We start from the raw sequence: 14809 nt of genomic DNA, 5'->3' as shown, positions 1-14809 counted from the left end.
GTTTAAAGGAGAGTATTTTTGGCAGGCTCATCTATGGGTGCTGCAGAGGCTCCAGCATTTACAAATCTTTCTGTACATTATCTTGAAAATATTTTTTCCCCAACATATATGCAAAGAACACATCTTACAGGCCTGGACTAAGATGCACAATAGATGCTGGCATGCCAGTTACACAGATGCTCAAACAGCCCCCAGCAGCCCACTAGATAGTGACTTTCTATGGCAACTTTCAACTGCCAGAATCCACCGATTGCCAGTTTGGGCCTGCATCTTACTATATCTGATATGTGAATGATATCTTAGTGATATAGAGGTGAAATTGAGAAATTTCACAAAATGGTAGATGAAGTCACCCAAAATTAAACACTAGGGGGCCGATTCATCAAGAGTCGAATATCGAGGGTTAATTAACCCTCGATATTCGACTGGGAACTAAAATCGTTCGACTTCGAATATCGAAGTCGAACGATTTTGCGCAAATCCTGCGTTCGATCGATCGAAGGATTTTTCGTTCGATCGAACGATTAAATCCTTCGAATCGAAGGATTTTAATCCAACGATCGAAGGAAAATCCTTCGATCAAAAAATCACAGGCAAGCCTATGGGGACCTTCCCCATAGGCTAACATTAACTTCGGTAGGTTTTATCTACCGAAGTAGGTGGTCGAAGTATTTTTTAAAGAGACAGTACTTCGATTATCGAATGGTCGAATAGTTGAACGATTTTTACTTCGAATCGTTCGAATCGTTCGAATTCGATCGAATTTAACCAATTCGATGGTCGAAGTACCCAAAAAATACTTCGAAATTCGAAGTTTTTTACATTCGAATTCTTCACTCGAATTTTGTAAATCTGCCCCTAGGTAAGTGTTTTTCAGTTAGTATAAAGATCTGATAATCCAGTATCCCGCCACTTGAATTTGAGTAGACATCAATTATCCCAGTGAAAATGGTTGGTTCTAGATGTAACGGGAAAAGCCTCAGGGAGGCAGTGGTATTAGAAAGAGCCTGTTACAAAGAGAAGCCCTATGAATTAATAGACTCAATAGTCTATAACTATAGGTATGGATGATCAATGGAATCTACATTGTTTTCTTTGATTTACTTCATTCAGGGGCACATTTACTTAGCTTGAGTGAAGAAATAGAAGAAAAAAAACTTTTAATTTAGAATGTTTTTTTTGGCTACTTCGACCATCGAATTGGCTACTTCGACCTTCGACTACAACTTCGACTTCGAATCAAACGATTCGAACTAAAAATCGTTCGACTATTCAACCATTCGAAGTACTGTCTCTTTAAAAAAAACTTCGACCCCCTGCTTCGCCACCTAAAACCTACCGAGGTGCCATTTTAGCCTATGGGGAAGGTCCCCATAGGCTTTCTAACAAATTTCTGATTGAAGGAAAATCGTTCGATCGTTCGATCGTTCGATCGTTCGATCAAAATCCTTCGTATCGTTCAATTCGAAGGATTTAATCGTTCGATCGAACGATTATACTTCGATCACAGGAAATGGCCATCAGTGTCGTATTGTGAACATATAGACTAACGTCTCTTTTTTTGTGAGAAATATATTGCTGTCCTAGAATATGCATTGGATAGAAAATATGAGCATCATATTAGTGAGATCACATTTTGAGCATTTGCATATACATATGCATATATTTTTTCACAATCATCAGTTCTTCTTTAAAATTAAATTATCTGTATTTAGGCATTATGTTTTATAAGGGGGGGCCAAGTGGAATTTATGGACACAAATCTAGATTATAGTTTGGATTTTTTGTTTTGCTTCCACTCATTTTATGCCTTTATTGCTTTTTTTGTAATTGAGGTTAGGCTGGTATAGCACCTCAGCAGTTACCTCTTAATTATGTTGCACAATCACTGTTTGAGGTGTGGGGTTTGTAAGCATAAGGGTAGGACTCCACTGGCGATTTCTGCGCGATCCGATGCGCTGCGCAAAAACACAGGCGTCATGACGGATGCAACAGAAATAAGGTAAGCAATAGCATTGTTGGATGGTGTTGGAGCGTTGATCCAACGCGACACGACTGTTGGATGCAGATGCTGCATCTGCATCTGACAGTCGTGTCGCGTCGGATCAGCTCTGCGACTTCATCTGACATTTCCTTCTCTTACCTTATTTCTATCGTATCCAACATGACTACTGCGTTTTTTGCTCAGCGCATCAGATTGCACAGAAATCAACCGTGGAGTCCTACCCTAAAGCTGGCCATAGACGCAAAGATCTCATCGTACGAATTCCGAACGTGTGTGGAGAGTCCCAACATTTTTTCGTCCGGCGGAGATCGGTCGTTTGGTCGATCGGACAGGTTAGAAAATTTCTGTCGGCTGCGGGTAATAACTCTGCGTGTATTGCCGATCGTACGATTTTCAGTGGGAGACTGTCACCAGCTTTGTCTATCGTATGATTGCTGTCAGGGGCAGAACATCAGCTGATCTGTTCTTTAACTACTTTATTTGGTCGGAATGGTAAGACTTTGATCTGAATGGTTAGTGGCAGGTCGGGAGATGGGAAAGTCCTTTCGTACATTGATTCGTACGATCGGATCTTTGCGTCTGTGGCCAGCTTTAGTATCTGTGTGAATTAACACTTGGTATCACTTGAAAAAGAGCCACTGGGGCACAGTTTAGCACTCGTACATGATGAACGCAAAAGTCCTGCACTCCTTCAACAAAGCACCTTATTTCCAGTGCCATCTTGGATCCACCACAAGCTGAACCCCGTCTGCAACATCTAGACATGCAAGGCCACACTGGCCTCAGCCCCCCCTATATTCAGCTCCCTTAGCAAGAGTCTAATGCAGTAATCTTACTGACATGTCTCAAGTTCATCCCAACCCCAGAGATCTTCTCTACAGGTGGTGGATGCTTGTTTACCAGTATTATTATTAAAAACAAAAACTCCCAATCTCTGCTTCTTCACCTTATTTAATAATGGAACATGTGTTCCAATATCCTTATATTTTATAATAGGAGATGCATTGTTCCTTGTATATAGTATTGTCATTTGCCGTACACCATAATATAAGTGATATATTGATAAACAACATCTCAAAGACTCAGATAAAGAATTCATTTGAAAAATGTTCCTTAATTGAATAATGTCTTTCATAATTAATGTATTCATATTATAAGAAATAATATACCTGGCTACAAGACTCCTCAGTGACTTTTAATAGCCTTATCATTTACAGTAGGGGGTACATTAGGCCTTATAATACATGAACGATACTCAGAGTTCCCTGTACAACTGCCACAGAACCCCTAGGGAGTACAGTATCCCTTATATTTATAATATGTGAGTGATACTCAGAGTTCCGTATATAACTATTTTGTGCCTTTAAATGGTCACAGTACCCTCCTTTTGCTCTGGACCAGCAGACAATTGTGTGTAGAATTAATACAGACAAATACAAGAGGTCCTCTGCACTCATCTCATTATCAATATATTTAAGACATTGAGACATTTTGTGCCTTAAGCTACTAAAAAATACCCTACCCTTTAAACATAACAGAGATTGTTTGTCCATATATTGCAATTGGCCAACTACGTTAACTACATTGTGTTTTATTTTACGTTGCTTTATTTAAAAAAAGCTAAATCAAAAATATGAGAAGCAGAAGTGTTTGTTTTTATGGAACAGGGCTGGGCTTTACAAGATAATAAAATGTGTGTATTGAATTCACATAACTGTTGAAGTCGCATACAGATTATAAAGATAGAAAACATAAAGAAAGGTTTCTTCTTCCTCCTCTCAGTGAGGACTGTCACAGAGCTAAAGGAATAATGCCATCTCAGTAAGATCTTCCTACTTCAAAAAAACGACACGATTATAGTGGAGGTGACTTACATCCAACGACAACAGAAAGACTTTTGGAGATTTTATGAACAGGTAATTCCAGCATTGTTGGAAACTGGCAAATACTCTTACTCTTGTTACCTAATATAGTATATACTGGGGATTGGGGGTTAGCTAACCCATATCTGTGTTATATTTCTGGGGCATTATCACCTTTTTCCTTTATATTCTGTATGCATAATGCTATGCTGGATTACCTAGAATCAATAACAGCAGCATCTACACAGGCAAAACAATGTGTGAATTGGTGCATTTGAATGGTTCAAATTTTGCCAAGCTACCAACTTTTGTCAAAAAGCACATCAAAAAAGAATATTACAACTGTATATGCGACTACCGTTAAGGACATATATCTAACTTATTTTTAAGCAGGTTAAGTAGGGAGAGATGGTGCCTATAGTAACAGTGGGATAATAGTCTCTTGGAAGGGACTGTGGGAGAGCAGGTATAGTAGGGAGAGATGGTGCCTATAGTAGCAGTGGGATAATAGTCTCTTGGAAGGGACTGTGGGAGAGCAGGTATAGTAGGGAGAGATGGTGCCTATAGTAGCAGTGGGATAATAGTCTCTTGGAAGGGACTGTGGGAGAGCAGGTATAGTAGGGAGAGATGGTGCCTATAGTAGCAGTGGGATAATAGTCTCTTGGAAGGGACTGTGGGAGAGCAGGTATAGTAGGGAGAGATGGTGCCTATAGTAGCAGTGGGATAATAGTCTCTAGGAAGGGACTGTGGGATAGCAGGAATAGTAGGGAGAGATGGTGCCTATAGTAGCAGTGGGATAATAGTCTCTTGGAAGGGACTGTGGGAGAGCAGGTATAGTAGGGAGAGATGGTGCCTATAGTAGCAGTGGGATAATAGTCTCTTGGAAGGGACTGTGGGAGAGCAGGTATAGTAGGGAGAGATGGTGCCTATAGCAGCAGTGGGATAATAGTCTCTAGGAAGGGACTGTGGGATAGCAGGAATAGTAGGGAGAGATGGTGCCTATAGTAGCAGTGGGATAATAGTCTCTTGGAAGGGACTGTGGGAGAGCAGGTATAGTAGGGAGAGATGGTGCCTATAGTAGCAGTGGGATAATAGTCTATTGGAAGGGACTGTGGGAGAGCAGGTATAGTAGGGAGAGATGGTGCCTATAGTAGCAGTGGGATAATAGTCTCTAGGAAGGGACTGTGGGATAGCAGGAATAGGGATGTCGCGGACTGTTCGCCGGCGAACTTGTTCGCGCGAACATCGGCTGTTCGCGTCCGCCGCAAGTTCGCGAACGTCGCGCGACGTTCGCCAATAGGCGTTCGCGTCAAAATCGTTCGACCATTCGACCATTCGATCGCTAAAATCGAACGATTTTCGTTCGATTCGAACGAAAATCATTCGATCGAACGATTAAAATCCTTCGATCGTTCGAATCGAACGATTTTCGGATGTTCAAAGTTCGCGAACTGTTCGCGAACTGTTCGCAATTTTTGCCGGTGTTCGCGAACGGCGTTCGCGAACACATTATCGGCGGTTCGCTACATCCCTAAGCAGGAATAGTAGGGAGAGATGGTGCCTATAGTAGCAGTGGGATAATAGCCTCTGTGTGGCAAATTCACTAAAGGGTGAATTGTCGCCAGTGACCACAGTGACCAGACTCTGCGCCACTTCGCCAGGCACAAATTCATTACCACTACACTAATTCACTAAAATGCGAAGTTACATCCTGGGTGCCGAACACTGGCAACTTTTCGCTAGCAATACTTCTTCAGTGTGAGCATTTCATAGTGAAGATTCACTAGCATTCGTTTGTGCTTAGTGAAACCTCGCTAGTAGTCTTACTCTTATGTTAATTTGAATAGGGGAAGTGCATAAAAGTCGTATAAATTTCTTTTTTAGAAATGGTGGTGGAAATGCTTGCAGTGGCAACTTTTTATTACAAATGTCAAAGGGAGTTGAATAAAGACATAAAAGCTCCTCTAATGCCGTTAACATGAACCCACCCTAAAATTTGAGGACCCTCAAATGTATTAAAAAAATGTTCACACGAAAATCTTTTAATAGCTCAGACTTTTGACGGCAATTCCACTTTAAAAAAAGAAAAGTCGCCAGCGTTTTTTAAATTTTTAGGACTTTCCGGTGTACAGGATATGATGTCACTGGCATCAGATTGAGGAAGATGTAGCTTTTTTTCAGCAGTTCGCCTAGTCTAAGGTGGCGAGGGAAATTCTGGTGAAAGAGGTAACGTTCAATAAAATCCGCCACAGCAAAAAGTCACTTTAGTATGAACTAACGCTAGCGACGGTCTTGTTCATTAGTGAATTGTCGTCTGTGCCTGTTAGTGAATTGACAATGTCCCTGAGCAGGACCGCCATCAGAAATCGCAGGGCCCCATACGACAAAATTTCCTGGGCCCCCTGGGCTGCGCCCACTGCAAGCCCCACCTATAGATCTGTCCTCCCCACCACACAGTAAAAAAACAAAAAAAATATTGGTGGCTAGGGTTCCCACATGTTAATAAAAAATAAAAAGATATTGGTGGTCAGGGCCCTCCATAAAAAAAACATTTGTGGCCAGGGCCCCCCCATTAATAAATATTGGTGGCTAGGACCCCACATGAGAAAAAAAATTGGTGGCCAAAATTGGTGGCCAGGGCCCCCCCACACACACACATTATAAGAAAATTCGTGGCCAGGGCCCCTTAAACGTCCATGCCTTCCCGAAGTCAGCACTTCTCAGAAAGATGGCGGGCCCGGCTAAAAAAAGTGGCCGGGGCCCCCCTTACCCTCGGGGCCCCCTACAACTCTCCCCCCCCGATGGCTTCCCTGTCCTTGAGGATTGGATTTCTGGCGAATTTTTGCCAGCGACAGCCACTTTGCTCTTTAGTGAATCTGCCCCTGTGGCTGTGAGATAGCAGGTATAGTAGGGAGAGGTGGTGCCTATAGTAGTAGTAGAGAAAATAGTGTCTGGGAAGGGAGTGTGACTGTGGGATAGCAGGTATAGTAGGGAGAGATGGTGCCTATAGTAGTAGTAGAGATAATAGTGTCTGGGAAGGGAGTGTGACTGTGGGATAGCAGGTATAGTAGGGAGAGATGGTGCCTATAGTAACAGTAGGATAATAGTCTCTGGGAAGGGAGTGTGGCATAGCAGATTTAGTAGGGAGAGATGGTGCCTATAGTAGCAGTGGAATAATAGTCTTTGGAGATCTGTGGGATCAGATCAGGACTGAGATTCAAAATAGGCCCTGGCATTTCAGTACACAGTACCAAACATCCCCCACCAGTCCAAGAAATAGTGAGTGTCCATGGCAACTTACAGCAGCCCTTCTGGCATTTGCCAGAACCCACAGATTGCCAGTCCGGCCTGTGTGGGATAGCAGCAAGCTGACTGGGCATCCTAGACAACCCAGCCAGCCACCCCCCCCATGCAAGGATGTAGGGGAGAATGGCAGAGGGGAGAGCAACAGAGAGGAGGGAAGACAAAGTGACACAGGGAGAGTGACAGAGGGGCGGGGGGGAGAGCGACAGAGGGGGCAAATACAGACAAGGAGTAGACAGAAGACACTTTAACTAACCCTAGTTCCAGCCCTGATGACCTGCCTATGCTAAAAGACTAGAATAGAAACGTTGGCACCCCTGATAAAGTGCTGCCTTAGGTAAGGGTCTTGACTTGACTCATAGCTAAATGGCAACAGACAGATCAGATGAAAAGCAAAATTTTGAATTATTTTTGTTCTGCTTTCAGTGATGGCGTCTGCCGATATAATAGAAGAGCTGATTTGCTCCATTTGCCTGGAGATTTTTACAGATCCTGTTACGCTGCCATGTGGCCATAGTTTCTGTATAAAATGCATTAGTAGAATCTGGAACAAACAGAAGGAGAAAGAGTCTTCATGTCCAGAATGCAGACACAGGTACAAGAGGAGACCAGAGCTTAGAAGAAACCCAAGGCTGAGTAACATTGTGGAGCATTTCCTTTTACTACAGACACCCCAGAAGGAACCTCAGATCTTCTGCACATTCTGTATTAATTCACGGGTACCTGCTATTAAATTTTGTCATCTGTGTGAAGTTTCTCTATGTGAGGATCATCTGAGTGCACACAGAAAGTTCTAACTGACACCAATACTTTTTTGGAGAGCAAAAAATGTTCCAGTCCCTGGTGTATTACTGCTTGAACTATGGTGCCTGTATCTGTGTGTCCTGCTGGATGTTCAGAGAGCACAGGGGGCACAAGATGGATCAGCTGAGTGAGGCTTCAAAGATGAAGAAGCTCAAACTCAGAAAATGTATGTAAGCACTGACCCTAGAGGAAAAGGAGACTGAGAAAAGTGTAGAGAACCTGCAGGAGCGCAGAGCAAAAATACAAAACAAAGCAGCAAGTGAGAAATAGTGGGTCCCTCTCTTTTGTGACGTCAAGGAAAGGCTGAAGATGCAAGTACGGTATGAGATCTCCAATCAGGAAACACAACATCATTCCAAATCTCAAATTTAACCATAATTTACAATTAAAGAAGAACAAGGTGTCCACAAAGATTCATCACATTATAAAGCTGTGCAAAAAAATCCACTAATGGTTCTACAGGATGAGGAATCAGATGGCGCTGTAACTAGGGTTGCCACCCGGCCGGTATTTTACTAAAACACCTGAAATGCCAGGGCCTATTTTAATTCTCAGTCCAGGCCTGCAGATCAGCGTAAGTAAGTTTCCAGCGTAGGGCCAAGGGCTTTTGTTAAGGGTATTCTAAATTAACCAGCAACTACAGTACATTGTCGGTAAATCTGTAATACCAACCCCGGCCTTGGCAGGTGTTTTAGTAAAATATCGGCAGGGTGGCAACCCTAGTTGCAGTGCCATCTGGCCCCAGAGAGATTTCAGGAGATTCAAGGTTTAAGCACTAGAAGTTTGCACCCAAGTTCCTTCTAGGGATATGGAAGCCATTAAATCAGAAGACTTCTCAGTAGGTGTTGGCTATGGCAGTACAGAAGTAAAATATACCTCTGCCTGCTGCATTCTTGAAAGGGTATATGCATTTGTGACGTGAGGTTTATTATGTACAGAGTTTAGGGGACACAATCAGTCCCAGTATGTAGTGTCTTTCTATGGCATCCTACAGCAGCCCCTCTGCCATTTGCCAGAATCTACAGATTGCCCAGAGACAATATCAATATATGCATAATAAATAAATCAGCATCCACAGGTTTTGGGTAACAGGGAGACAGTGATTAGTTACAAAAAAGAAAAACCATTGTGATTTCATCACATGTAAAAAATATATTGGAGCTTTGCTACAAACCTAACCAACATTAATTTTGTATATAAAATGAACAGACAAACACAGTCTGGAATAGCAATTACATTTACACCAAACTGTAAAGCTTTCGAAAACATTTAATTAGCATACCCTGGAAAGTTGCTTAGAATTACAATTGCTTTCATTATGAAAAACACAGTTTTGGGGTGTGCATCCCCTCAATGATTTTTCATCCTCAAAACAGAACTCAACGATGCCCTTTGTGATCTCATATATCCAGAGAAACATAATTTCCTGTATCTGTGATGCTTTTATGTTCTGCACTTGGAACTACAAGCCTTTATTTCAGATTGTTTTGTACATTATCAGTATTATATTTAACCTCTACATTGTATGTATAGAGCTGAATGCTTGATTGTCTGACTGCAGGGGTGTAACTACATAAGAAACAGACCCTGCAGGGGGCTCCATGAGGTCCTAATTAATGAGCATTTTTACATATATTGGAAAAACAGGACAATCTCTAAATATGTTGGGTGCACTAAAATTAATTTGTGGGGCCCAAAAATATCAAGCCACTCTCTTACTGTAACATACATACAGTGCAATGATGAATTATAGTACTTTATCATATACCATATAACAAACCCTGTTTTACAACCAATGATAAATGTCACATCCCTGTGTTGTTGTAGCCACTTTCCTCTCTCTTATAGGGTTTACTGTAAGTGGAGGGCATTACCCAGGATAAAGGGACTTAAAGGGTAACTCCATCCAAAACTTTTGATTTTAAGCCACTTACCAAAAAACATTCATTATCCTTTTGATACCTCAAGAAGTTTCTGACTCCACAGCGAGTGTGGGAGCTACTAAGAGAGTTTTTCATGTACCACTGCTTACCATAGCAATATAATCTATATAAAACTTAATCCATGGAAACATATCAGTGTATAGTGGAAAGTTGTTTAGAATTCACTGACCCATTAGCTGATTATGTACAGGATTTCTTTCTGTATTTGCTCTCTCTTGTTGTATTCCTGTTTGCATAGGTTACATATGTCTGTTCGTAACTTGTCTGTAAATAAAAAAAACTTTTTGTACATGAATAATTGTAATAAGCTTCTGTTTGCACTCTAAGAACCTACAGCCTCTGGTTTAAAATAGGTACCCCCCTGCAGGTCATTTTATAAAACAAATTTGGTGTTAGTGGTAATATTGTTTTTGGGTGAGCTCAACAGCGCCCCCAGGGCATGCACAGTAGAGTAAAAAGCCAAACTTAGACACAAAAAGCCAGCTTTCTGCTCATGTGCCTGCCCAGGTCAGGAGAAAAAAGTGGAAGAAGATTGGGGCGAATGAGCCCCTACAGAAGTACCCCGTGTCAGTGCAGTTTTAAGTGAACAGGAGCACCGGCCTGGGGTATCATGTAAGCCGTTATAATCACTGGAAAGGAAAAATCATCTCCCAAAGACACCACTTTATTTGAGTAATTCTAAATTTTAAAAATATCCTTTTTCTCTTTGGTAATAAAACAGTACCTTGTACCTGATCCAAACTAAGATATAATCAATCCTTATTGGATACAAAACAAGCCTATTGGTTTTATTTCACATTTAAATGATTTTTAGTAGAATTAAGGTATGAAGATCTGTTATCCAGGAAAACTCCAGGTCCCAAACATTCTGGATAATAGGTCCCGTACATGTATATATATATATATCCAAGAAAATAAAAGTCAAAGCACTCTGTAAGGAAGATACTTTTATTTTAAATGCAGGATGACATTATGAATTACATTATGAGTTCATTTCATCTGGTACCAAACAAAAGGCACTAGTAAGCACCCCAAAAATATATGCAAGCAACAAATTACAATGAAAATATAATGCAAGCCATATAGTGGAAATATAATATGTGCAGTATTCGTATAATGCATGCCTTATAGTTCACCATCCTGCAATGATTCTCAGTAGTTTAAATCTCAAAACCTCAGTCATGGACCCAACCACCAAACACAAACAGAGGACAGATTTGTATAGGGCTTGCAGTCTATATAATATCAACCAATAATAAACTGTAACATATAATTGTAGTATTGATGCTTTCCTCTCTATGGATTTGAATATAAGTTTGTTGATTATGTTGGTCATTTTTATCATCGGGTATGGATACCTACATTCTGAATACAGGCATGTCTGATTGAGTGCAATATTGCATCCAATTGTATATGTAAGCATGTTTCTAAAGACACAACAAGGCAGCTCCTATCCATATGCATAAATACAAATATATAGAGAAGGAATGTTCTGTGCACACAATAAGCTCTACCATCATATTGTACTGTCTAAGGGAAATAATATAGCACCTCCATCCTATATTAATACAATTATACAAAAAAGGGATGTTCTTTATGCATTGCATTTTTCCCCCATATAATTATGCATAACAGAGGGCTTATAGGTTGCATCCCCTTCACCTCACCTCAAGTTTAACCATTGTTATAAGTGAAATGTGCCTAATGTCCCGTTACCCATGGCCCTTCCTATTGGGATACAGGCTCTAGCTAAGGATTGTCACAGAGGCATCACCCCACACACAGAATGCAGCATGTAGAGGCTCAGTGAAGGTGGCAGTGAAGGTGTGTAAGTGTCTTATCTGGTCACAAATCTCATAAAAGGACACACTGCCAGCCTCACAGTCCAGGTACACCCCCAGCCTGCTGCAGGAAACCTTGTAGGGCAGATTGACATTTTTACTGTAATATCTCCCTGAGAATTTCTGCTGCTTCTCTTCTAGTTTGTTGGATGTTTCATATCTGTACAAACACCAGGACTTTGTATTCTCTCCAATGTAGGACTGAAACCCTTTCCTTGCTATACTGGGATAGGCCACCCCTATCCTCACTTCCCCCAATTCACTGACTTCCACCTCCCAGTAGTGCTGACCAGAAGCAAAAACCCTGTTACTCAGGACCTGAGATTGCTGGAATCTATCTGAGGATTCTGGGTAACGCTGACTGGATTCAGAGTATGACAATGTTTTGTTGTCATCAGATACAACAACATTATTAGCAGCTGTGTTTATATCCAGAGTTATATCTGTGGCCCTCTCCATATACATTGGTGGAACCACACAGCACGGGGCCTCAAAACAAGAGACTCTCCTAAACACTGTTTGTTTTTTTGACTTTTTAGTACATGATGACATTGTTTGCTGAGCTTTTCCTGAGCAGCATGGGGTTTTTGGGCCTTCTGATAGATCCACATCATCACCAGCTTTCTTTATGTCTACGACTGGAGTCTTCTGCTCATAGATAAATCTACTAATATCACTGACAATCCCATTTAAACCTGTAAGCAATGTCTTTGAGACCTGATCCATCTGTTCTAAATCTGGTCCCTGTATTTCTTCACTTCTGCTGCCCTCATTATCTCCCTCCTCAGTAAGAGCAGATCCTTCAGAATTCCATTCCTCTATGACGGCTATGGGGTTAACCATATTGCACAATTCCTCAATGTGATGGATCCTCTCGATCATATTCTGTTTTTTTATTTTCAGCTGCAAGAGCTGATCAGTGAATGGGCGTGACAGTTTCTCTTCCAACTGGGAGATTTCATGGCTGACTCGTTTCTCTAGGGCCTCATGTCGTTTCATTATATCCTTAAAAAGGAAAGTGACTTCTTTGGTCTGATCTTCTGATTTCCATTTCACTTGTCTCTTACATCCCTCTAGTCTCTGCTCTCTTTCCTCAATATGCATTCTCAAATGGGTCAGTTCCTCTAAAACCTTTCTTAAACATTCCTTACGCTTCTCAGAGGCCTCATTCAGCTTCTGCACCTTGTGGCCTCTGTGCTCTCCATCCAAGTGGCAGGACTCACAGATACAAGCACCATCCTCATTGCAATAATATTACAGGACTTTGCCATGGATTGAGCACTTTTTGCTCTCAAAGATAGTTGTTGGTTCAGTTAAGACATGCTTCTCTGACTTGCTGTGCCAGCATAGGTGTGTGACACACAAAGAAGCCTCACACAGGAGACACGTTTTAGAAGCAGGTACAGATGAGTGGACACAGTAAGTGCAAAAGATACCACTTTCCTTCTGGTTTAAACGGAGCTTGTCCACTATATTCCTCAGGGTCATGTTTCTTGTAATCTCTGGTCTTCTCATATAACACCTACGACAATCTGGACAGGCAAATACTTCTCCACGGCTTTCTTCGCTCTCCCATGTTTTTATAATGCAGCCCTGGCAGTAGTTGTGCCCACAAGGCAACATTACAGGGTCTATGTAAAGCTCCTTGCAGATGGAACAATTAAGCTCATCCCTCAAATCAGCCAGTGCCATCACTGAAAGCAGGGAGGACAAATAAACAAGAGTATTCTTCTCAATAGTCTTTTATGCTCTCAAATGTTTCCGTTTGTGCTTTAGTCTCAAGATGGATCTGTTCCTTATAACACCTTCAGCATTTCATTGAGTTCTGAAAGTGGCTGCATTAAGGTGACAGTTTTATAGCAAACATAACTGAACGAAATACAAAAAAGGCTCGCCCTGTACCAGTTTTTCCTGTTGTAGAGAAATGAGCCAAACATACACCGTTGGGAAGTTACCGGTATATGACAATGTCTGGTGTAGCCTGTTTTTCACTCGACATGAATTAAAGGAACAATGACCTGAAAAAAAAAATTTTTATGTAAAAGGACCATAGTAATAGTAGCAAACCGTTGTGTTTATGCTTCATGAGCTAAGGTTAACTCAGATATAGATGGGCAATTATTTTTACATTCCTTAGACATTTTTTGGTAATTTGGAACCTGTAATCTGTAAACTGGTATGGTGCCCCTGAATTAATTGCAGAAATTAGTATATTATCTCAGCCTGGTAATTTGGAACCTGTTATCTTGACATCTGCTATGAAGAAGACAGCAGAATGTCTGCTAATAGATCACAATAAAGACAGCTTTAAAGACTAATATGAGTATGTGCATTATTACCTAAGGTATGTGGCTCTTTAAAATACTGTTTGCAAGCACATAGATCTGACAGAAGGTAGATGTCAATGATGCATTCCTAAACTGTGTTGATAAGAGGATGCGTTAATTCTTTAGGATTTGTCTTTATGGGCATACCAAAAACATCACAAAAAATATACCCTTAGGGCTTTTTCTGGCCCCTTTTATACACAGGTAAGTTGTTTTTACCAACTAGGGCACTTGTCCTGCTCATAAGGAGCATCAGTAAACAAGTAAATTCTTGCAGTGGTCACTGGCCAAAGGTTTATGGCATAATTTGGCTGTACAATTGATGATCTCTTGCTATTTGGCAAAGAGCTCCTGGGTTAACTGACCCAGGGGTTTCAGTAGTAGAAAATAAAACAATCCAAACAAAACCCAAATGTTCATCCTTTCACTTAGAAGTTGACTTTGAGACTTCCCAATGAAAAGGCAAAAAGCTAGGCAAAAGTCTTGCATGCTGGGTAATCTTCATGGGCAGAGTTTCATCATAAGGTTAGAGAAAGCCACAGAAGCTTTTGACAATATTCTAGAAATAAATGAAAAACTGGTATATTGGAGTATCTTTTCTTCCACATACGCTAGGCCAAAAAGGCAAATCATCATTCATATGAATGTCATGACCCTCTCAGTATATTGATACCTATATATAAGATAATCCAACCACATAACAAAATATATATATATATGTATG

General features: G+C 41.0%; 1 pseudogene; it reads right to left on the bottom strand.

The window, feature by feature from the left end:
• Positions 1-10807: 10807 nt before the first annotated feature.
• Positions 10808-13603, bottom strand: LOC108702855 (annotated as a pseudogene).
• Positions 13604-14809: the final 1206 nt, after the last annotated feature.

The sequence above is a fragment of the Xenopus laevis genome, chromosome 9_10S (genome assembly GCF_017654675.1).
Source record: "Xenopus laevis strain J_2021 chromosome 9_10S, Xenopus_laevis_v10.1, whole genome shotgun sequence".
NCBI classification, from domain to species: Eukaryota; Metazoa; Chordata; class Amphibia; order Anura; family Pipidae; genus Xenopus; species Xenopus laevis.
The sequence above is the reverse complement of the archived record's forward strand: the minus strand, read 5'-3'. Positions and strand labels throughout refer to the sequence as shown.